The sequence below is a fragment of the Somniosus microcephalus genome, chromosome 1 (genome assembly GCF_052327205.1).
Source record: "Somniosus microcephalus isolate GS21.2 chromosome 1, FLI_Smic_1.0, whole genome shotgun sequence".
NCBI classification, from domain to species: domain Eukaryota; kingdom Metazoa; phylum Chordata; class Chondrichthyes; order Squaliformes; family Somniosidae; genus Somniosus; species Somniosus microcephalus.
Genome location: NC_140987.1, coordinates 127,400,076 through 127,426,060, shown reverse-complemented (window position 1 = coordinate 127,426,060; position 25,985 = coordinate 127,400,076).

Sequence of the window (25,985 nt, the reverse complement as noted above, 5' to 3'; positions counted from 1 at the left end):
CCCCAGTCGCTCTCTCTCTTCCCCCCCAGTCGCTCTCTCTTCCCCCCAGTCGCTGTCTCTTCCCCCCCAAGTTCGCTCTCTCTTCCCCACGTTGCTCTCTCTTCCCCCCCCAATCGCTCTCTTCTTCCCCCCCAGTCGCTCTCTCTTCCCCCCCAGTCGCTCTCTCTTCCCCCCCAGTCGCTCTCTCTTCCCCCCCAGTCGCTCTCTCTTTCCCCCCAAGTCGCTCTCTCTTCCCCCTCCCAGTCGCTCTCTCTTCCCCCCCCAGTCGCTCTCTCTCTTCCTCCCCCAGTCGCTCTCTCTCTCTCCACCCCCAGTCGCTCTCTCTCTTCCCCCCAGACGCTCTCTCTTCCCCCCCGTCGCTCTCTCTTCCCCCCCAGTCGCTCTCTCTTCCCCCCCAGTCGCTCTCTCTTCCTCCCCCAGTCGCTCTCTCTTCCCCCCCAGTCGCTCTCTCTTCCCCCCCAGTCGCTCTCTCTTTCCCCGCCAGTCGCTCTCTCTTCCCCCCTCAGTCGCTCTATCTTCCCCTCCAGTCGCTCTCTCTTCCCCCCCGTCGCTCTCTCTCTTCCCCCCCACTCGCTCTCTCTCTTCCCCCCCACTCGCGCTCTCTCTCTCTTCGCCCCCACTCGCTCGTCGCTCTCTCTCTCTCCCAACAACATGCCCTCAAAAAAGCCTGTTTGTACACTGTATGGATAGATCTGTATTTTATGTACAACCCATGAATGTTTTTTGATGTTTTGGCAACATAAGATGTACCTTGTCATCATGCCAATAAAGCGATTTGAATTGAATTGAGTGTGTGTGAGGGAGGGGGTAGTGTTATAGGTGTGTCTTAGTTTTTAAAAATGTTCAAAAAACTGACTAAATAACCTCATTAGCCGTGACCAATCGGGGGGGTTTGTGTTGTTGAGAGAAACAGTGAGGTGAATTACAAACCTCATTAGCCGTTGACAATCGGGGGGGGTTTTGTTGTTGTTGAGAGAAACAGTGAGGTGAATTGCAAACCTCATTAGCCGTTGACCAATCGGGGGGGTTTTGTTGTTGTTGAGAGAAACAGTGAGGTGAATTGCGAACCTCATCAGCCGTTGACCAATCGGGGGGTTTTGTTGTTGTTGAGAGAAACAGTGAGGTGAATTGCGAACCTCTCTCCCCAGTTTCTCTCTCTCTCCCTGTCTCTCTCTCTCTCTCTATCTCCCAGTCTCTCTCTCTCCCGTGTCTCCATCTCTCTCTCTCCTCCAGACTCTCCCTCCTCCAGTCTCTCTCTCCCAGTCTCTCTCTCTCTCTCCGTCTCTCTCTCCTCCAGTCTCTCCCCTCCTCCAGTCTCTCTCTCCCCCAATCTCTCTCTCGCTCCCCATCTCTCTATCTATCTCTCTCCCCAGTCGCGCTCTCTCTTCCCCCCAGTCGCGCTCTCTCTCCCCCCAGTCGTGCTCTCTCTTCCCCCAGTCGCGCTCTCTCTTCCCCCCCAGTCGCTCTCTCTCTTCCCCCCAGTCGCTCTCTCTCTTCCCCCCCAGTCGCTCTCTCTCTTTCCCCCCCCAGTCGCTCTCTCTCTTCCCCCCCAGTCGCTCTCTCTCTTCCCCCCAGTCGCTCTCTCTCTCTCTTCCCCCCCAGTCGCTCTCTCTCTTCCCCCCAGTCGCTCTCTCTCTTCCCCCCCAGTCGCTCTCTCTCTTCACCCCCCCGCAGTCACTCTCTCTCTCTCTTCCAACAACAACATGCCCTCGAAAAAGCCTCAGCACACGCCGGGCACCCCCAGCTAGTCTATCTATATATATAAAGTGGTTCTTCTGTCTGTCCTTCTGTCTGTCTGTCTGTCCTCACGTGTGCGTCTGTCGGCTATGCACTCGAAAGTTATAGAGCGTACCTACGCGCGCGTTACCTCCAAAGAAAGCTTACGCTTCCGGGACGCTGGTAAGCGTATTTACTTTTTGGTTGGACGAAAATTGTTTGCGCCTTATGCAAAAAACCTTCAAAATTAAACTCATTATCTGCTAGCATTGATTGACTGACGTCAAGGTTCAACCAATCCTGTGCCGTCACGATTGACAATCCTACAGTACAGTCCCCATGATGTTGGCCAATCGGTGTGTGTGTGTGTGTGGGCGGGACTAATCGTTTTCATCTCGGGGATCTGGCAGCCATTGTTTCAGTGCTGCCATGACTTCAGCTTCCAGCTCAAACTACTTTGAAAGTTAGTATCTCTTTTAAAAATAACATAAGATTTACCAAAAACGTTTTATAAGTACTTTCACTTTCATCTTTCAAGGTATTAAGTGTGTGTGTGGGCGGGACTAAGCGTTTTCATCTCAGGGATCTGCCAGCCATTCTTTCACTGGTTGCAGCTCAAACTACTCTCCTTATCCAGCTTTGAAAAAGATGGTTTCTCTTTTAAAAATAACATAAGATTTACCAAAAATGTTTTATAAGTACTTTCACTTTCATCTTTCAAGGTATTAAAAGGTAGAAATGTTGCCCGGCAGCACATTCACAAAGGGACACAGACAGGGCCCTAAAGCCTGGGACTCGATTTAAAATGTTGCCCAGCACCAGATTCACAAAGGGACACAGACAGGGCCCCAAAGCCTGGCACTCGATTTAAACCGCCCGCCCCAAAACAGCCCTGGCAAAGCCGGGCTCCCCCACCCCAAAACAGCCCTGGCAAAGCCGGGCTCCCCCAGCTAGTATACTTATAAAACACCTTAGGATTTTCCTTTATTTTGCTCGCCAGTGTTATTTCATGGCCCCTCCTCGCTCTCCTAATTTCTTTTTTAAGTCTCCCCCTGCACTTTTTATACTCCTCTAGGGCTTCCTCTGTCTTTAGTCCTTTGTATCTGCCAAAAGCCCCCCTTTTTTTCCTAATCCATTCAGTTGTAAATTAAGCAGGCAACAAACATTTTCTTATGTTTAATGGTTATTTGTCCTGAATGAAGAAGGACGTGGAATAGCTCATGATCCTGTAATTTGATGTTAGTGTAATTTGCAAACTACTGTAAAAGAAAGATTGACTCATAGAATTACAAAGAATATACAGCACAGAAACAGGCCATTTGGCCCAACCAGTCCATGCCAGCATTTATGTTCCATATGCGTTTATGTTCATACACCATTAAAAGCCAAGAAGGAGATTTTTAGGGTGAATATTATCAGTGCAATACCATGTGCATAAGTCTGAGCACTGAACTGAATGCCAAGTTCAAAGTGACCTGAATGTAGCCATTGAATGAATTTGCAAATATTAAAATTTGTACCTATTCAAATTATTTTGATTTGGAAAGCAATGGCCCGAAAAGAAAAAGCTGATGCCATGTTTGGAGATATAACAAATGTCCCTTTGCACATATTTGTAGACACTTTACACATCCTCTAAAGTCATGACAGGTAATGGGTAAGCAGCTGCTGCTTGCGGCTGAAGCCACAACTACAAAGCAGACATTTGGGACAGCCCTTCACTGTCTGATGAAATACAGGAGTATAGCAGAAGGGCACTATCTAGTTTGGGACCCGAGCCAACAGGTCCTAATCTTGATGCAGAGTTTCCAAATGGCCTTATAAGGAGTGGAACATCCACCCTCACAGGAATAATGGCCCAGAAATTCGGGTCTCCATGGGTGAGTACGCACAGGGTACTCACCCGTAGGCCCAAGGGAAGTGCCGGTTTCGTGCATGCACTGCTCATGCGCGGGAAACCGGAACTTCCGTTCCCTTAAAGAAAGGGGTTCAGAGGTCGAATGCGTACGCCGGAGAGGCAGCGCGTGTGCATTGAACTTACATTTTTTTTGCAGGTTTCTCCGGGAGGGTAAGTCTCTAGGAGTTACACATGTAAAAAGCAGGCGCAAGGCCTGCTTTTAACAAGGTAAGTGGTGAATTAATAAAAATTAAAACATTTTTTCCACAGGTTTATTACTTTTAAATACGTTAAAGAAAGGTAAGTTCATTTTAGCCCCATTAGAAAATGTAATTAATTTTTTCAAAAATTTAAATTATTGTTTAAAATAGTTATTTTATGTAATTTATAGTTATTTTAAAAATGTGATTTAAAAAAAAATTTATTTGAAGTTTTAGTGATGTTTTGGGGCTTATAGTATTTATAGTTTTGACAGCTCTTCCTGTCAATTTTATGAATGGGCATTTCCCTGCTACCATTGGCTCTCCATGGCCCACGTGATCCCAGGAGACGCATCGAACTAACTGCGCCCCTGGGATACGCAAGCACTGCGTGCCGGCAGTTGGAGCAGGCCCAGGATCGGAATCCCATGCGGGCCCACAGCTCAACGGCCGGCGCGCTAGGTAGGTGCAGGTCGGAGGCTTGCAGCCGCGGGAAGCCTCCGACCTGAATTTCTGGGCCAATGACAAGCAGGAGGCAGGAGTGAGACTGGGCGTGAGGAGTTGAGAGTTCCTGTGACCTCTGTCTCTTCGAGGCATGGACGAACAATAGTGGCTGGTACATCCATTGAGAAGAGGCGTACCATCTATTACCCAAGTGGAAGTGGGGAAAACCATGGTGTTCAGGCCTGGGTTGTGGCCTGAACTTCTGAAGAGAGATCAACGAGATTTTCCTTTTTGGATTGATATTACCGGCATCGGGATGGGGTAGGGGGAAAGGGAAAGGGGTCACAAAAGGTTTCCAAGGGAGGGGGAACCAAGAACCTTTACCCCGCTAGATGGCAAAAGCCACCATGTTATCAGGCCTATGTGGATTAGTGTGTGCCCAAGATGCTTATGCCAGCAATATTGAAATAGGATGACCTCCCACTGACCCCACGCTCTCCAGTTAATGAACCTTATCCATAGTTTGCCTGACAAACAGTTGTGGGGTGAATTTATTGTTGGTAGGGTGACTAGTCCAAATGTTTTCTTCAACTGATCTCTGGCTCTGTTCTGATAACAACAACAATATTTTTATTTATATAGCCCACTTTAATACGGTAAATTCCCAAAGCACTTCTACATGTCAGCTACATGTTTCAGTGCCCCAAAAATCTAATTAATGAATGCATTTGTTTTAACTAGCAGCTCAGGAAGCCTCACTCATAGAGATTGGTCACTGGCTTTGCGTTCACAGTTATAGAAAATGTGCTGACTCCAAAGACACAATCCAAAATATCTACACAAGTGTTTTTAGTTGCCCTAGAATGTAGAGTCCCAATGTGTAACAAACCTAAATTACTACATTATTAGTCTAAGAAAATAGAAAAGTTATTAAACCACATGGAGGGTACAGTTGCATAGTGGTTATGTTAATGGACTAATAATCCAGAGGCCTGGACTAATGATCCAGTCTGGCCTATATGTGATTCCAGAATCACATGTCTCTTGACTCTTAACTGTGCTCTGAAATGGCCTAGCAAGCCACTCAGTGGTAACAAACCACTACAAAAAACAATAATAAGAATAAAACTGGATGGGTCACCCAGCATCGACCTAGGCATGGATTCAGACACGACAAAGGCACACCCAGCCCAGTCAACCCTGCAAAGTCCCCCTCACCGACATCTGGGGACTTGTGCCAAATTTGGGAGTGTTATCACACAGACTAGTCAAGCACTAGCCTGACATAGTCATACTCACAGAATCATAAATTTCAGGCAATGTCCCAGACTCCTCCATCACCATCCTTGGGTATGTCCTGTCCCACCGGCAAGACACTCACCAGAGGTGGCGGCACAGTGGTATACAGTTGGGAGAGTGTGGCCCTGCGAGTTCTCTACATTGACTCCGAACCACATGACGTCTCATGGCATCAGGTCAAACATGGGCAAGGAAACCTCCTGCTGATTACAACCTACCGCCCTCCCTCAGCTGATGATTCATGTGGAAGCAGTACTGAGGGTAGCAAGGGCACAAAATGTGCACTGGGCGGGGACTTCAATGTCTATCGCCAAGAGTGGCTTGGTAGCACCACTACTGACTGAGCTGGCCAAGTCCTGAAGGACGTAGCTGCCAGTCTGGGCCAGCAGCAGGTAGTGAGAGAACCAACACGAGGGAAAAACCTACTTGACCTCATCCTCACCAATCTACCTGTCCCAGATGCATCTGTCCATGACAGTATTGGTAGGAGTGACTGTTGTGTATGTACCTTTAAGAGAATAACTGGTCTCAGACTGCAGTACCGGCAGTGACCACCCCTGTATAAAAGGCGCTAGTGAGCCTCTGTTGTTTTCAGTTTCACTATTGACTTCCATCAGTAAAGACCTGTTTTGTCAACTCCTGCTGTCCATGTCTCAATCATTCACGGACGTAATACTGGCGACGAGCAGATACGAACGTACCTACAGTCTGCACCACCTCCCGGGATCCATTCCTACAGCGAAGTGAGCAGAGGTCGAGGCCAGAAAGAAAAGAAAGTAAGAGGCAGTAGAAACGGGCGTCGACCATGGGCATCCGCCCCTGTGTTTGCGGAGTTGAAGATTGCTGGAGAAGCTGTCAGAAGCGGGGCCTGGTTCTTGTCGACGGTGCTTCAGCTAATTGGGCTCGTGGCAGGTAGTGCACTGATCCTTCCTGGGCTGCGGCGGTCGCGAACTCGAGCGGGTGGTTTGCAACGGGGCCGAGCAGCGTTGTCGGGAAGAGAGAGAGAGGGTGGAGCACACAGGGCGCGGCCAGTGCTACGAAGCCGGGCTGCGTGTAGACCCGCAAAGAGGGAGGCAAGAGTCCCACAGGATTGTTCCACGACGGGAAAATAATAAAAAAAAGAAATATTAAACGCGCAAGAAACCGCGAGGAGCTGCAGGTTGCAATGGGAACCGTGGAAAGCAGCGCTAACAACAGCGGGGAAGAAGGCAAAGCGCGGGAGTCGCCATCTTAATCAGCGGGGAAGAAGGCAAAGCGCGGGAGGCGCCATTTTGTTAAATCGGGGAAGAAGGCAAAGCGCGGGAGGCGCCATTTTAGATTTGCAAGATGCCGAAGACTGGCTGTATCACTGCTTTTGATAATACAATAGAGGACTGGACCACGTATGTGGAAAGAGTCGAGGTATATTTCGAGGCAAATGAAATAGCAGAGGAGAAAAAGGCATCAATATTGCTAAACTTAATGGGCGCTTGAACGTACGGCCTATTGCGGGACCTGATTACTCCAGCCAAACCGAAGGCGAAGAGTTTTAACGAAATTGTTGCTGTCCTACAGGAACACCTAAACCCTGCACCGCTGTTGATAGCAGAAAGATTTAAATTCCACAGGAGAACTCAGCATAAAGATGAGAGCAATGCTGAGTACCTTACGGAACTACGCAAGCTATCAAAGCACTGCCAGTTCGGAGCAGGACTGGCAGATACCCTACGGGACAAATTTGTCTGTGGACTCCTGAGTGAAGGAACACAGAAGAAGTTACTCTAAGAGAAAGAGCTGACGCTAGATAAGGCTTTCAGCGTGGCAGTATCGTATGAAGCAGCAGCCAGGGGAGCTGCAGAAATTCAACAAAAACCACAGGAATACGGCACCCACGAAATGACACGGGGATTTGCAAAATGTTATCGCTGCGGCAGAACTAACCATGACCAGAAGGACTGCTGGTCCAAAGACAAAATATGCAGGCAATGTGGGAAGATGGGACACATTGCACGAGTTTGCAGGTCTGGGAAGAAGACCAGCGACAACAAAAAGGCTACTAAGGAACCGTACAAGAAAGTACAAAAGATGACGGACAGTAGTTCCGAAGACCAGATGAGCGATAGTGAATCCAGGAACAGGAGACTAAGCTGTCTCAAACTTCACAATGTAATCGCAAAAGAGGATCACCGAACCATTTGGGTCACCCTCACGATAGCAGGGTCCCAAGTTAAAATGGAATTGGATACAGGATCAGCGCTAACCGTCATGAATCGACGAGACTACGAGCGGCTATTTTCACACATACCCTTGAGAGAGACATCCATCGTCTTGATGACGTATACGGGGCAAAAAGTATACCCCAGAGGAAAAATAAGGGTGCCTGTCGAATACAACGGCAAGAAAATACGGAAATTGTATCTCTACACACTGCCAAATGGTGGACCACCGTTATTGGGACGGGAATGGATCAGGAAGATAAACTTAGATTGGCACTCCATTCATGCAATGACGGTGGACGGTAAAAAAGATGAAGACGTCACTCCTGGATGATTGTCAACAATCTTAGCTAACGCCAAAGAGGTATTTCAACAAGAACTGGGCACGCTTAAAGGCGTAACCGCCTCGATAAAAATAGAAGAGAATAAAGTTCCCAAATTTTTCAAAGCAAGACCGGTACCATATGCAATTCGCCCAGCCGTCGAGGCAGAGCTGGAGAATCTGGAGAAGGCAGGCGTGTTGTCTAAGGTCGACTGGAGCGAGTGGGCGACACCCATCGTTCCTGTCATGAAGAAAACGTTAAGCAATAAGTCTGGGGAGCCAAGGAAGATTCGCATCTGTGGGGATTTCAAGGTGACGGTGAACCCAGTCCTTCACACAGTACAATATCCTCTTCCAAGGATAGAAGACATCTTCGCCTCACTGTCTGGAGGGAAGCGTTTTACAAAAATTGACTTAGCACAAGCATATTTCCTCTAGGAAGTATCTCACGATAAACACTCACAAAGGTCTTTACCAGTATCATCGATTGGTATTCGGAGTAGCATCGGCTCCGCCGATATGGCAAAGAGCGATGGAACAAGTCCTGCAAGGGATTCCGGGGACTCAGTGTTACTTGGACGACATCCTTGTGACAGGCGAAGATGACAGTGAACACCTTAACAACCTAGAACAGGTGCTCACTAGACTACGGGAACATGGGCTGCGAGCCAACCGCCCCAAGTGCGAATTTTTTAAGAAACAGATATCGTATTGTGGCCACGTGATTGATGAAGAGGGGTTACATAAGTCCCCTGACAAAATTGAAGTGGTTGTTAAGGCCCCAGCACCTGAAAATGTGTCGCAACTGAGGTCATTCCTCGGATTGGTGAATTACTATCATAAGTTTTTGCCGAATTTGTCGATAATTCTGCACCCACTGAACGCCCTGCTACGAACGGCAGTAGCATGGAAATGGGGAGATGATTGTAAGCGGGCCTTTCAGAAGAGTAAGGACTTAATAACTTCAAGGGAAGTATTGGCTCACTACAACCCAGCACTGCCGATCAGACTGGCGTGTGATGCGTCTCCCTACGGCATTGGGGCGGTACTGTCACATAAATTCCTTGATGGTTTAGAGAGGCCAATAGCTTTTGCGTCACGCTCGTTAACTTCTGCCGAGCGTAACTACGCCCAGATTGACAGAGAGGCCCTCAGCCTAGTGTGGGGGGTGAAGAAGTTCAATCACTACCTGCACGGTCAAAAATTTACTCTACTAACCGATCATCAACCTCTTGTCTCCATTTTCAACCCTCAGAAGGGCGTACCGATAATGACAGCACAACGGCTGCAGAGGTGGTCCCTTTTCCTAGGGGCACACCAATATGACATCGAGTACAAAGGAACTAAACAGCATGGAAATGCTGATGGATTGTCACGCCTACCATTGCCGGCGGTGGAAGAAGAAGACCTTGCAGTGGATCCAATGGAGTTATTCCACTCGACCGTAGTCGAATGTCTCCCTGTGACGAATGCAAACATAGAAAAGGAAACACGGAATGACCCGACACTATCACGGGTCTATGATTTAACAGTGAAGGGATGGCCAGCACATGGCGAACCACTGCTGCCAGCATTCTCGCCGAGAAGAGAACAGCTGTCAGTGTGCAGAGGAACCTTGATGTGTGGATCCAGAGTAGTAATTCCACCTAAGTTGACGGATAGCGTGCTCAATGAGCTTCATGAGGGTCATCTGGGTGGGGTAAAAATGAAGAACTTAGCCAGAGCGTTTGTGTGGTGGCCGGGAATCGATAGAGAAATCGAAGAGATGACCAAGAGCTGTGCAGGATGCCAGAAGGTCCAAAACGCCCCACCACAAGCTCCTCTGCATCCATGGGAGTGGCCCTCATCTCCATGGCAAAGGGTGCACATTGATTTTGCTGGTCCCTTCATGGACTCGATGTTTTTTATTGCGGTGGATGCACATTCAAAGTGGCCAGAGGTAATAAAAATGTCCTCAACCACCACGGAAAAAACTATCACAGTTTTACGAACCATATTCGCCAGGAATGGGCTGCCTGAACAGATTTGCTCTGACAATGGACCACAGTTTGTGTCTGAAGAGTTCCGGAGGTTCTTAAAGAACAATGGTGTTAAGCATTACACATCTGCCCCATATCATCCAGCCACTAATGGATTGGCCGAGAGGTTTGTCCAAACATTCAAGAAGGCTATCAAGGCAATGTGTAATGAAGATATACCCCTACAACACAAGGTGGACAACTTCTTGTTTGCCTACCGGAATGCGACACGTGCGATTACCAACCAAACTCCAGCCATGATGTTCTTCAATCGAAGACTACGATGCCGCTTGGATTTGGTTAAGCCAAATGTCCGAAGAGATGTGGAGAACAGGCAGTTTCAGAATATGAATGAAAGGCCGACCAGGAGTTTTAAGATAGGTCAACCAGTTTTGGCCCGGGACTACCGCACTGAGAAATGGCAGCCAGGAACGATTTGTACACGGCAAGGACCTCTCATGTATACCGTGGACGTTGGGGAGAGCATTGTAAGATGCCATGCTGACCAGATTCTAGAGTCACTGGAAAACGTCAACTCCGCACCACGATCTGATACACCTGGTAATGAAATCAACGTTCCAATTGCAGCTACCGCAGAGCCGGTAATATTGGAAGCAGATGAACCAAACAACGACATTGATCCCGACTCAACATTGCCAGAAGAACCTGATACCCCAAAGAGACGTTATCCAGACAGAATCAAGAAGCCTCCTCAAAGACTGAACTTATAATTGCTTAAACTTAACCAATGTATCTAGCAACCGTAATGGTGATTGTAATTAGTTATCATTTAGTTGTTAAATGAATGTTATGTACTGTTTATCTAAAAGGGGAGGAATTGTTGTGTATGTACCTTTAAGAGAATAACTGGTCTCAGACTGCAGTACCGGCAGTGACCACCCCTGTATAAAAGGCGCTAGTGAGCCTCTGTTGTTTTCAGTTTCACTATTGACTTCCATCAGTAAAGACCTGTTTTGTCAACTCCTGCTGTCCATGTCTCAATCATTCACGGACGTAATAGTGACCACCGCATAGTCCTTGTGGAGACTAAGTCCCATCTTCACACTGAGGACACCCTCCATGTGTTGTGTGGCATGACCACCGCGCTAAATGGGATAAATTTAGAACTGATCTAGCAGCTCAAAACTCGGCATCTATGAAGCGCGGTGGGCATCACCAGCAGCAGAATTGTATTCCGCCATAATTTGTTACCTCATGGCCCAGCGTACCCTCACTCTACCATTACCATCAAGACAGGGGACCAACCCTGCTTCAATAGGAGTGCAGGAGAGCATGCCAGGAGCAGCACCAGGCATACCTAAAGGTGCCAACCTGGTGCATGCAAAACAGCGGAAGCAGCATGTTATAGACAGGGCTAAGCAATCAGACAACCAACAGATCAGATCGAAGCTCTGCAGTCCTACCACATCCAGTCATGAATGGTGGTGGATAATTAAACAACGAATGGGATAAGGAGGCTCCATGAATATCCCCATTCTCAATGATGGCGGAGCCCAGCATGTGAGTGCAAAAGACAAGGCTGACGCATTTGCAACCATCTTCAGCTAGAAGTGCCGAGTGGATGATCCATCTCAGCCTCCTGCTGAGGTCCCCACCATCTCAGAAGTCAGTCTTCAGCTCAATTCACTTCACTCTACATGATGTCAAGAAATGGCTGAGTGCACTGGCTATGGGCCCCAACAACATCATGGCTGTAGTGCTGAAGACTTGTGTTCCAGAACTAGCTGCACCTCTAGTCAAGCAGTTCCAATACAGCTACAACACTCGCATCTACCTGACAAAGTGGAAAATTGCCCAGTTTTGTCCTGTTCACAAAAAGCAGGACAAATCCAATCCAGCCAATTACCGCCCCACCAGTCTAATCTCAATCATCATCAAAGTGATGGAAAGTGTCATCGAAAGTGCTATCACTTACTCACCAATAACCTGCTCACTGATGCTAAATTTGGGTTCCACCCATGACTCAAGGCAGCATTTGACCGAGTGTGGCATCGAGGAGCCCTAGTAAAATTGAAGTCAATGGGAATCAGGGGGAAATCTCTCCACTGGCTAGAATCATACCTAGCACAAATGAAGATGGTTGTGATTGTTTGAGGCCAATCATCTCAACCCCAGGACATCACTGCAGGTATTCCTCAGAACAGTCTCCTAGGCTCAAGAATCTTCAGCTGCTTCATCAATGACCTTCCCTCCATCATCAGGTCAGAGGTGGGGATGTTCGCTGATGATTGCACAGTGTTCAGTTTCATTCACAACCCCTCAGATAATGAAGCAGTCCGTGCCCACATGCAGTAAGGCTCTGACAATGTTCAGGCTTGGACTGATAAGTGGGAAGTAACATTCGCGCCACACAAGTGCCAAGCAATGACCATCTCCAACAGGAGAAAGTCTAACCACCTCTCTTTGACATTCAATCATATTACCATTGCCAGATTCTCTACCATCAACATCCTGGGAATTGGGGGGGTGGGGGGTGGTGGGGAAGGGGGTCACCATTAACCAGAAACCTAATTGGACCAGCCACATAAATACTGTGGCTACAAAAGCAGGTAGAGGCTGGGTATTCTGCAACGACTGTCTCACCTCCTGACTCCCCAAAGCCTTTCCACCATCTACAAGACACAAGTCATGAGTGTATTGGAATACTCTCTACTTCCTGGTTAAGTGCAGCTCCAACAACACTCAAGAAGCTCAACACCATCCAGGACAAAGCAGCCCGCTTGATTAGTACCCCATCGACCACCTTAAACATTCACTCCCTCCACCACCGGCGTACCGTGGCTGCAGTGTGTACCATTTACAAATGCACTGCAGCAACTCGCCAAGGCTTCTTTGGCAGCACCTCCCAAACCCACGACCTCTTCCACCTAGAAGGACAAGGGCAGCAGGTGCATGGGAACACCACCACCTGCAATTTCCCCTCCAAGTTACACATCATCCTGACTTGGAAATATATCACTATTCCTTCATCATCACTGGGTCAAATTCCTGGAACTCCTTACCTAACAGCATTGTGGGAGTAGGTTCACCACACGGACTGCAGCGGTTCAAGAAAACGGCTCATCACCACTTTCTCAAGGGAAATTAGGGATGGGCAATAAATGCTGGCCTTGCCAGCGATGCCCACATCTCGAGAATGTATAAAAGAAAATTTCGCTCTTCACTCGGTAAAATAAGAGTGATTAAAGGAATGATAAAAGAATAAAATCTCATCAGGTAGTTTGGTGCTCAAGCCAGGGCCAATATTTAGTCTGTTACTGAAAAAAATTCTATAATTATTATTTTCTCTTACTACGCAATTATCAAGTAGGGTTCATCCTTGTTTTGTCCACTGTACTGGTAACTTAATAATAAACCATAAGCAATCACACATACATCACAAATATGGTCTATCCATTAAATCTAAATTATTTGAGGTTGAAAGTCAACGTTTTAGTTCCATTGTTCTAGCTTGTTATTACATTTCATTGATATAGGTGAGCTACAGTATATATCCATTAACACACAGAAATACACAGAGAAGGAGAGCCTCTTTGTAGTGAGTCATTTCAGACCTTACTAAAAAAACAAGATTATGGTAGAAGATGCTGGAAGCAAATAAATTAAAGAAAATAGAAAGGCCGCAATGTCCCCATCCATCTCACTCTGTGCTGTTGTATCTGTAATTGAGAATGACGCCTATAGTGTCACACATACATGGATGGAATTCAGGAAACTGACAAGTAAATACACACATACAAATAAAAGGTGAACTTTGAATTTCAGATCATCCTGACTTTATTTTTGTCCAGAGGCAACTTTCACAAGGGAAGATGTCTAGTAAGATTAACCCTTTGTAATGGTTTGCCATGGTATTTCATTCAGACATTTTTAATTGATTACTGAATGTTGAGTTTAGACTGCAATAGCTCTCATTCTTAGTATAAAAAAGGGGCAGTTATTTAACTGCAAATAATTGTTTGTGGTACTATTCCAGTCACTAGTGTGTACAGGGCTGGCAGCTCAAACTCATTTGTCTCATATTGTAGAGGCTGAAATTTTTTTAAGACTTGGTCCTCCTCATTTAGTTCATGGATCTTATTGGCTAAGAACTGTACTGAGTCCAGATGAAAGAGATGGATTTTCTCTACAGCCTGCCAAACAGGATCACAGGACTGGATTTTAATTCAGGGGCGGGTTGGGGTCGTGTAATCCGCATTTTGTGTTATCCACACGAATCTAAATTGATGTGGGAGATTGATGCGAATTTAACTTAATTGGCCAATTGAGTTCCAGCGTGTGGGAACCCATGGCAAATGAGTTTTTCCAGTCTGAAAGTCGCCTCCGATGACGTCATCATTGCTGTTGCATTTAAGGTCTGCAACAAGCCTTGCTTCTTCTGCAGACTGCCAACCTTTTGGCCTTTGCTGCTACAGGGACCTGGAAGCAGAATGGCCAGTGAAAGACTTAGGTCTGCTCCAAGATTTGACGACGTTGCCCTGCAGGCTTTAGTGGAGGGAGCAAGAGTTCATAAGGAGGTGCTCTTCCCTTCATCAGTGTAAGGGGTGGTGTGTGTGGTCAGCTTCACCTCTGACTCCCTGAGCGGTTCGAATCGCTCCCACTCCCTTGGTTCTAGACTTTGGACTTATTTGGGGGTTGTAATGAAATTGCAACAGACACTTGGGTTGATCAAAAGAATTGAGATTTTTATTTTTGAGACAGGAGAATATACAATACAATAAATCTTATACTTTAAAAGGGGGAACACTCGGAATATGCGAGGGAGAATTACAATAGACCAAATCCCTTACCCTCCCAACACCACTATCCTAACTAGGTTGAAATCCAGAGGACCAAGAAATGCTCACCAAATGACTTTCTTGACAGATAGTAGAGGTTCGCGATTTTGGGGTTCTTTTTGGATGTGGTGGTTGGGGCCTGCCATACCCCGGATGTGGTGGAAGACTGCACCTGCGTTGGGTCTTCAGTCTTGGTATGTCCACTGATGCGGTTAGCTGCGTAGTTGGATTTATTGGGTAAGTACCCAATTTTCTTTGGTTAGGTAAATTTTTTAGGGTCTTTTGTGTCAAATCTTACCCAGGGGTAAGTCAGACTAACTTGTAGAGTAGAAACAAGTTTGTGATTTTTGAATTCTCGGTGGTTGGTTTTTTGTTGGTCACGGTGGCCCACTATTACCTGGTTGGTGGTAATATTGGTAGTTGTTGGTTTCTTGAGGCCTTTGGTTGCCGCGATTTCCTTTTCCTTCTGTTTCGTTCTTCTTTCTTCAAGTCTCCGATTCTCCGACTAAGTACGGTGATGATGAGATCTTTTTCTGAACAGTACTTTCTCTCCTGTACTGAACTCAACGTGCTGCTCTGGACTTGAACCAATGTCTGACTGTTTCACTGAACAAGCAGGCTTCAATTATACTGTTTTGAGGCCTGGCTTACCTGACCGCCAAATCTCTGGTTCTTTTGTTAAGTTTTGGCGGGCTCGTAATTTTTAATATGTTTTAAATCTTAAACGAGCTTCGGGATGGCCCATCTATCTTTAATTGGCCTTTAACTGGTTTTGGGATTGCCTTGAAACCAGTTTAAAATGAGTAAAGCGTTTTGGAAATCTTTCTGATGGGTTTTAAATTGCTGTTTGATTGTCTTTTTCCTGCTGGGGCCATGTTTGCTTTTGTTGACTGTTGGCATGTATTGTTTTATTCATGTTCTTTGTGGCTCTGTGAGTTTCGGCGGGAACAGTTTTTATTGTCTTTATGTAGAAAGGTTGGGGTGGCCCAGAACATTCTCAGACGATCCAATACTCAAACTGTCTGTGTTTCGGGGGCCCATCCCACCTCCCCTTTGTCACAGTTTTCCACAGGCCTGAACATGCCTTTTAAAACTAGCCAAATCTTCCTGGGGTTTTGATTTTAAGCCCCTTTGGCCCAATATTAATTCAAACAGTCCAATATCTCTACTTTTCTTACTTTGGGGGAACTTGTATAATTTTGCAAGCCTTACATCAGGGAGGAAGAAGCCTCCCCAGCAGACCAAGGCTGTGTGGCTGCAAGTGGCAGAGGAGGTCAACTCCTTATCGGTAACCCACAGAACCTGGATACAGCGTATGAAGAGATTTCATGACCTTCAGTGGACTGGAAAAGTGAGTATGAATTTCCTATCATCCTCAATCTGATCCCCATTGCCTTTCCTCACCAGCACTCAGCTTCAGCAATCTCTTCCTTCACATCCCACTTGACACTGATATCCATGCACCCTTACCCATTCCCTTTCTCTCTATGGTCACATTCACCTAACTATTCGACTATGCAGCCCTCACACTCCCTATCACTCTGATGCTATGAAAACAACTGACAACACACAGGGAGGGCCCTTGGTCTTGCCACCTCACTCCATCTTTGTCTCCTTCTAAGTATCTATGCTATGGAATCTCTACACTCACTCCTTCATTCTCATTCAACCTCCACTTGTCTCCCTCATTGCAGGAAAAGAGAGCTCACAATAAGCGAGAAAGAGCGAGAACAGGAGGAGGGCCACCCTCAGTAGCCCACCTCACCCCCTGGGAGGAGGCGGTCCTGGAGATCGTAGGAGTGGAGGACGATGCACAAGTGGGGGATGGACAGAGGGGTGCATCACAGCAAGCTGGTGACAGAATAGTTTTCCATCTCTCTCATTGACATTGCGTGAGTCACTGATAATGATTCTGAAGCTCTAACAGATGGACTAATGATCATCTGCAATATGCAATGTGCATGTAACCTTGGCATCACATCTCTGACTCTTTCCTTTACCCCCCCACAGGACCATCGCAAGCACCCGTCCCCACTAGCCAGGAGGAACAGCATGAACATCAAGATTCCTCAGAGGAAGCTGCAACCTCTGAGGGTGCAGCATCACCAGAATTCAGCGCACCCAGCACCAGCGCAGACACGCACACCTTGGTGGGACCTTCGGGACATAGAGTAGTGTTGTCACCTGGTGTATCACAGCTCACAAGTGAGCATCAGCAGATTGTGGAGACGGGGACAGCAGTGGAGAGTCCTAGTCGGAGGGCACAGGAATCTGGCAGCTCGGCTCAGCTGCATGTCGACCCTCTGCCTCTGGGTCCATCCATAAGATCAGCGGTGCTGGCACTCCAGGAACAGATGCAGGAGTCTCTGGCAGGTTTTGTCTCCAGGGTCGCTACGAGTGTGGAGCGAATGGAGGAGTCCATAGCAAACATGAGCAGAGCCTTTGTGTAGTCATTGGCGCATGAACGCATCACCATGGAAAGGATGGCAACCTCCATGGAGGTGATAAGTCACCAGAGTGCAGAAAACATGGTGCGTGTTCAGAATAGAATGACATCTCTGGAGGAGCGATGGTCATCTATTGAACAGAGAAACCAGACCTCATGGAAGTCCTTCTGAGTAGGACTGCCAATGCAGATACGGGTCCCCATGGCCCCCCTGCTGTGCAGCAAGGTGCTCTCAAGCCACTTGCAAGCGCTGAGGGGGACCTGACCCATGAGAGGGAAGTTGGTGGCAGACATCAAGGAAGTGGGGGCTCCTCTCCAAGTGCTCACACTTCCATGTCACTGCTGAGCCCTCGGTCAGAGCCCAACCAGTGTCCACACCCAACTGAGATCGGCATCTCCAACCCTGCACAGCCGTAGGAGCAGCAGACTGTTGACGAGCCCTCACATGTTCGCCACCCCAGAGGATGCCCGCCAAAGGTGTTGAGACAGGAGCAGCAAGAAAGCGAGCAAGGGGCCTCCACATCTGCTGAAGCCACAGGGGAAGCACCACGTATGAGCACGCGTAAGGGAAAGATACTGCACAAATAGTCACAAGGGTAGTCACTTGGGTGAAATTTGATGTTTTATGTGTAACAGCCATCATATGAATAATGTAAATAAAAAATCTGATGGCTACTGCTGTAGTTGTGGCATGTGTCATTTCGCAAATGGGACTACCACATTCAGGGCTTAGGATTACTTGCAATTGTCAGTATAGTGGGCAAATTGCTAGGAATCAGCTGGTTCTTGGCCATTGTCGATGCTCAGGTAAGAAGATGCGAGGCAAAAGTGGTTGAGTGGCTAGGCTAAGCAAATCTGGCCAAGATGAGTGCGTTCCTTGCATCCCGGGCAGCTATGTTCTCTCGTACTACTGCCGCTGGTTGATGGGCCTCTGCAAGATGTTCGTTTCCGCTCCCCTCCTCCTCCTCCTCCTCCCCCTCCTCCTCATCTGAGGAGGATATGTGATGAGCCACTTGGCCCTCAGGAATCTGCAAGCCACGATGCTGTGCCATGTTGTGAAGTGCACAGCAAACCACGACAATTCTGGAGACCCTGGCTGCTGAGTACTGCAGGGCTCCACCTGATCTATCCAGGCATCTGAAGCGCATCTTCAGCAAACTGATGGTTTTCTCGATTATGGCTCTGGTGGACATGTGGCTGGAGTTGCAGCTCTCCTCAGCTTCACTGGATGGGCTCCTCAACGGCATCATTAGACACATCTTCAGGGGATAGCCCTTGTCTCCAAGTAGCCATCCGTTAAGTTGGTCAGGCAGACTGAATAGCGGAGGTACACTAGACTGGTGCAGTATGAAGGAGTCATGGCAACTGCCAGGATACTTGGCACAAACATGCAAAATTTCCTTCTTGTGGTCACACACCAGCTGCACGTTAAGGGAGTGGAAGCCTTTGCGGTTGACAAAAATAGCTGGATTGTGATGGGGTGCCTTAAGGGCCACATGTGTGCAGTCAATGATGCCCTGCACCCTTGGAAAGCCTGCCAGATTAGCTAATCCAACCACACGCGCCGTGACACTTGCTTGATCCTTGGTGAAATGGATGTGATTGTGTGCGAGGGCAAAGAGGGCATCGGTTACCTGCGTGATGCAAGTGTGTGTGACCACCTGGGAGATGCCGCTGATGTCTGCTGCTGGTCCCTTGAATGAGCCTGAGGCTAAAAAGTTGAGTGCGGTGGTGACTTTGACGGCCACTGGTAAGGGTTGTCCACCTGGTCCTCTGGCCTGCAGGTATTGTTGCAGCATTGCGGAGATGTCACCAACTACCTCTCGCGAAAGTCGGAGCCGCCTTTGACACTGCTGCTCAGACATGTTGAGGCAGCTGACCCTGTGTCTGTAGACCCTGTTTGGGGGGTATCTCCTACGCCGACGGGCTTCCATGCGCTGGCCCCTTCTGGCCTGTGCAGCTTCAGGTGGGTGAGCAGCAGCTTGGCGCTCCTGTTGTTGCTGCTGCTGTTGGTGCTGCTGTTGCTCCTGGTTCTGCTGGTGCCGCGGCTGGTCTTCGTCCTCATCTAATGTCCAGAAGGGAAGGAAATAAATGGCTCCCATGCTTCTGGTATATGCCTCAGTTGAGGAAGCGCTCAGTGAGGGTGGCAAGAGGGGTTTCCCAGGAAGTCACACTGGAGATGGATGTCAGGCTCCAAACTTCCACAGCTGTGGTTATGCCTTCTAAAAGTTCACCCAGACCTGAGTCTACAAAGTCCTGCCACCTGCAAATGATGGCTGATCAAATCTCCTCTTTAATGGCTGAGCTGCAGCTGATAGTCGGCAATCCAATTGTGCTCCCGCCAGGTTTCACCGTCGTGTTTCAGAACAGGCGTGTTTCACGTGGGTAAAGGGTTAAAATCGCAAAGGCCTTTCAAAATGGCATTATAGAGGCAATTTAGTGCTTGTTAAGGGCCTTAATGGCCTATCCCGCCTCTTGGAGGCGGGACGGAGACGGGACCATTAGACACGAATTAATGAAAATTGCTTGGAGGTGGGGTTGGGTCCGCACGCCAGTTTTTGCAATTTTAACCCCCCACACGCCTCCAATCCCGCCTCCACAGCCCAATGAAAATCCTGCCCATAGTGTTTCATCATTGAGCAGATATAATTGATGTTGACAACTTTGATGAGTATAGTTAATTTTTCTTCAGACCTCACTTTCTTTTGCCAGCTTTATCCAGAATAATTCAGTTGTGATTATCAAACCTAGAAGATCAATTTGAATTGAGGAGACCTTTGCAATGGATGGGCAACATCAGTGTTTCCCTGCAGTGCTGAAGGTAACACCCCATTTGTTAGCACGCTATACATTTCTGTCTTTTTATGACATCTACCAGATTATTAATGAAGATATGAAGGGTGTGGCATCAACAACAATTCTTCATTTTCCCCTGGATAAATGCTGTAAGAATATTATACAATGATTTATCTTTGTACTGATCTTGCATTTTCTGTGGAAGTATCATATCCAGTTCACATCATATAAACAAAGTGAATACAGTCTTACAGTAAGTCTTGATGTCATGCCCTATTCATATTACTGCTGTTGACAGTGGATACAGATTGTTTTTCTCACAATCTTTGGAGTATATCTGAGGATAATGAAGTTAGAAGCTGCTTTAACCTATAAATATATCATTTTCATTTTGGGACTTAATATGTGGATAGACTTCCCTATTCCCTCTGCCATCTCGTGCTTTTCACCTACCAAAGCACTCTAACTTTTGGGCCATTGTTTTAGAGCATCTTTTGTTAACAGGATTGTGAGCCAGCCAGTGCATAACTAGTTAAACAGGACACGCTATAGCACTGTATGTGATTTGCTTGATCTATGCTTCACTGACTAGTAGATGGAGTAACAATTAGAGGCAGCAACTTCTACCTTAAGGTTACTCCAATGTGTCCTGTCATAAATCCAATCCTTGTGCTTGGCATTCATTTCAAGGTACCAATGAAAGAGTTTTTGAATGTAAATCAAGTAGTGGTCAGATGTGCCAACTAATTCTTTGTCAAACCCTTTCAAGTGATTTTGGGCATCAGACAATGCTAGATGTAAGAGGAGACTGGTGCACAGAAATGATGGGATTTATTTTGCTACCTAGCCAATTTTCATATAGCGCAATTGCTGATCAGGAGACAAATGTGTCTAGACATAGATTATTAAATTCTGTCAAATATATTTCAACAGATAGGCATAGAAGAATCAGATGGGGAAAGGTTGACTGTTGCCAAAATATGTTCCTTTTTTTGAGAAATGGTTCAATTCAAAGGCCTTCAAAGGTATTTGATTACAATTCTTGCTGCAGGAAGGCATGGCATTTTGAGGACTTTATGTCCTTTGAACTGTTTGATTGAAACTACTGTGCTTCTGGCTTAACTCTCAACCATTCTTGACTCTTTTGGCCTGTTAAAATTAGAAAAGGTATGCAGTGTGAGTTCAAAGCTATCTTACCTGAATGATGAAGAAAAAGCGATCCAAGGTCAAAGATTGAGGCTAATTGAACTGGCCGCACAATGTATTCCCGCCTCATCAAATAACAATCGTTGAATTACTGAATTAATTCACCGACTTATTTTTTGAAACGTCTTTGTGGCATTATGTTTATACATAGCTTTGTTGATTGTTAAGCTTTAATGAGTGAGATAAGTCATCAAAGGTCAAGCAACAAGGTTGCAGATTTGTGAATAAGAAAGTGAATGAATTTTAATGGACACACATCTTCCAAAACTATTCATCTTATCTGCTTTTCTGCAATTTTTGAATTAAGTGGATGATCGCCAAGTTGCTCAGCACTTGTTTGGTCATAATATCTCACCCATAACAAGATGGTTAATCATATTCAAGGACACCTTGACCTTATTGATTATAATGAATAAGCTGAAAGTTAATGCCTCAACACTGCTGTTAGCTTGTGTCTGTATCTAACAAAGCAAAGACAATGGGGTTAAAAATTGTCTATTGTTTACTTAGGCTTTGAAGCCAACTATATTGCAATGTTGACTTTATTCTTCACTGCTGGACTCACACTTGCGGTGGAGAATAAAACATTTCGTTCCAGGAATATATTCTGTTGCACTTCATATAAAATATTATTTATGCAAACATACCTATATAAAGAAATAGATTGGTCTGGATTTTGCTGTAATAATAACGGTGAGGCTAACAGCGCTCGCCTTTATTACAGGGTAAATCTGATAGCAACTCTTGGCATCTGCACAAGTGCAGTTAAATGAGTAAATCCAGAAGTTACTGTCAGAGATGCCCTGCTCCTCCATAGATTGCGCTGTTGCAGTCTTCGCAGAGAGATTCAGCATTGAAATGAGTGCAACTGAGCGATTTGCTGTACTTGCTGTACTTGTCTATTAGTTCTGCACTAAAAACGGCTGAAAAATTTAGGGTTAGTGAGTTTTTAACAGTGTAATAATTGATAATTACTGCTGAACAACCTCTCTAGTCCTGAAAAAATAATTATACAAATGTGGAGTCTCATTCCCTCAGAAGAAAATTAATGTTGGAAATTTAAAAAAAACTTTTTGTTTCTCTGTCTATCTCTTTCATCTCTCTCCCATAATCCCATCTATATTTTCCAATATTTATTTTGCTTCCTGTACATGATTTAAATGTAATTTATATTTCCTGTTTTTTACTTCCTGGTTTGCAGTGTGCATGTCTCAGTGTGGATACTTCAAACTGGTTGGTTGAAGAGCTTCGCTGTTGTTTTCCCTGTTCGCAGATGACACAGATCCCTTGTAGTGGTCGCTGCACTGAAACAGACACCAGATTAGTGGAAATCCCCGCTGACAAGCCCACAAAAAGTCTCTCGGCAACTGTATATGAGGGAACGGCAAAAGCCATTCCTTTGCTGCTGAGAGTAATATTCGGGCCATTCTTTTGGGAACTGTCTGATGTCAATAGGATATGAAGCATGCTCATTAACTCAAAATTCACTTTTATTAAAAGAAACTGGTTAAAAACACTTCAATATTTATTTCACTAACTCTCAAAAATTTCCCAGTCTCAAAAAATGCAATCAATCAAATCCCTAAGAAGAGGTTCAAATCCTTTGTGCGTTCTTTTTGCTTTCCCAAATACCTCACAAAAAGCCATCAAAAATAAAATTTATAATATCATAAATGCATAAAAATTCAACTGTTCTAAAAAAATTACAACATTAAAAAAACAATCTCCCCTCACTTTTCCCTCAGGACTCTCAGGTTGACTTTCTACACTGTTCCCAGAGATTCCATCCTTGATCTGGCATCAGGGCATGATATTTTCCATGCCTCCATATATGCCAACCTCATGCCAATCTCAATGCATGATCACAGTGTTTTCCTGGTTTCCACACATGTGTGATAAAGTAAAAAGTAACGAGAAAATAAGGCAAAAGCGTAAAAAGGAAAAAAGAAAAGGAAAAAAAGAGAAAAAACCTAAAGAGAGGGAGGAGGGAACCAAAAACTGGAAAACAAAACAGGATGAAGCAGATAAAGAAAGCTAAGTGGGAGAAGAAAAACACAAGAAACATTTTCAGAAGAACAGCTCTTATGATGCACTGAGCATGAGGTATGAGCAGTGACTCCTTCAACTTCTCACCCAATTTCACCCCATGGAGCATCAGTGTCACTATGTGGATCTCACCTTTCCCTCTTTATTCACAGCCACATTTTTTAAAAGATTTTGATCTATGAACAAGGTCGCAGAAAATCCACTAATATAATGAAAATAATGACCCTGAATTTGTGGTCGGAGGCTTCCCGTGGGAAATGCCTCCTATCCGCAAATAAAATGCCCATAGAAACATCGAAACATAGAAGATAGGAGCAGGAGTAGGCCATTCAGCCCTTCGAGCCTGCTCCGCCATTCAATGTGATCATGGCTGCTCATCCAAATTCAGTACCCTGTCCCTGCCTTTACCCCATATCCCTTGATCCCTTTAGCCTCAAGAAATATATCCAACTCTTTCTTGAATATATTTAATGAACTAGCCTCCACCGCCCTCTGTGGCAGAGAATTCCACAGGTTCACCACTCTCTGGGTGAAGAAATTCCTCCTCATTTCAGTCCTAAATGGCTTACCCCCTATCCTTAGACTATGACCCCTGGTTCTGGACTCCCCGGCCATCAGAAACAGCCTTCCTGCATCTAGTCTGTCCAGACCTGACAGAATTTTATAGGTTTCGATGAGATCCCCTCTCAATCTTCTAAACTCCAGTGAGTATAAGCCCAATCGACACAATCTCTCCTCATACGTCATTCCTGCCATCCCAGGTATCAGCCTGGTGAATCTTCGCTGCACTCCTTCCATGGCAAGAACGTCCTTCCTCAGGTAAGGTGACCAAAACTGCACACAATACTCAAGGTGCGGTCTCACCAAGGCCCTGTACAACTGTAGCAAGACATCCTTGTTCCTGTACTCGAACCCTCTTGCTACGAAGGCCAACATACCATTTGCCTTCTTAACCGCCTGCTGCACCTGCATGCTTACCTTCAGCGACTGGTGCACAAGGACACCCAGGTCTCTTTGCACTTCCCCTTCTCCCAATCTATTGCCATTCAAATAATAATCTGCCTTCCTGTTTTTGCCACCAAAGTGGATAACCTCACATTTATCCACATTATAGTGCATTTGCCATGTTTCTGCCCAATCACCCAACCTGTCCAAATCGTACTGGAGTTCCCGACATCCTCCTCACAGCTTACCCTCCCGCCCAGCTTTGTATCGTCTGCAAATTTGGAGATATTACATCCAATTCCTTCGTCAAGATCATTAATATATATTGTGAACAGCTGGGGTCCTAGGACCGATCCTTGCGATACCCCATTAGTCACTGCCTGCCACTCGGAAAATGACCCATTTATTCCAACTCTTTGCCTTCTGTCCGCCAACCAATTCTCTATCCAAGTCAATACCTTGTCCCCAATCCCATGTGCCTTAATTTTGCACGCTAATCTCTTGTGTGGGACCTTATCGAAAGCCTTCTGAAAGTCCAAATACACCACATCCACTGGTTCTCCCCTATCTATTTTACCAGTTACATCCTCAAAAAATTCCAGTAGATTAGTCAAGCATGATTTACCTTTTGTAAATCCATGTTGACTTTGTCCGATCCTTTCACTGCTTTCCAAGTGCTCTGCTATTACATCTTTTATAATAGACTCTAGCATTTTCCCCACTACCGATGTCAGGCTTACCGGTCTATAATTCCCCGCTTTTTCTCTACCACCTTTTTTGAATAGTGGAGTAACATTAGCTACCCTCCAATCCATGGGTACCGTTCCCGAGTCTATCGAGTTCTGGAAGATGACCAGTAATGCTTCTACTATCTCTAGGGCCACTTCCTTAAGTACCCTGGGATGTAGACCATCAGGCACTGGGGATTTATCGGCCTTCATTCCCATCAATTTTCCTAACACCATTTTCCTACAAATACTGATTTCTTTCGGTTCCTCTCTTTCATCAGACCCTATGTTCCCCGGCATCTCTGGGAGGTTATTTGTGTCCTCCTTTGTGAAGACAGAACCAAAGTATGTATTTAGTTGGTCTGCCATTTCCTTGTTTCCCATTATAAATTCCCCTGATTCTGACTGTAAGGGACCTACGCTTGACTTCACCAATCTTTTTCTCTTCACATATCTATAAAAGCTTTTACAGTCAGTTTTTATGTTCCATGCTAGCTTACTGTCATATTCTATTTTCCCTTTCTTAATTAATCCCTTTGTCCTTCTTTGTTGACTCCTAAACTGCTCCCAATCCTCAGGATTATTGCTTTTTCTAGCCAATTTATATGTCCTCTCCTTGGATCTTATGCTACCCTAATTTCCCTTGTTAGCCACAGTTGAGTCACCATTTTTGTTTTATTTTTATGCCAAACTGGGATGAACAAATTCTGTAGCTCATCCATTCGGTCTTTGAATGTTTGCCATTGCCTATCCACCGTGGTCACTGCCAGTACTGCAGTATAGAATCAGTTCTTCTCTTAAATGTACATGCACAACATATTCCTCGCCTTTTAGATAAACAGTACATAACATTCATTTAACAACTAAATAATAATTAATTACAATTACAATTTTCTCTGTACTATATACATCAACTGAAATAATCATT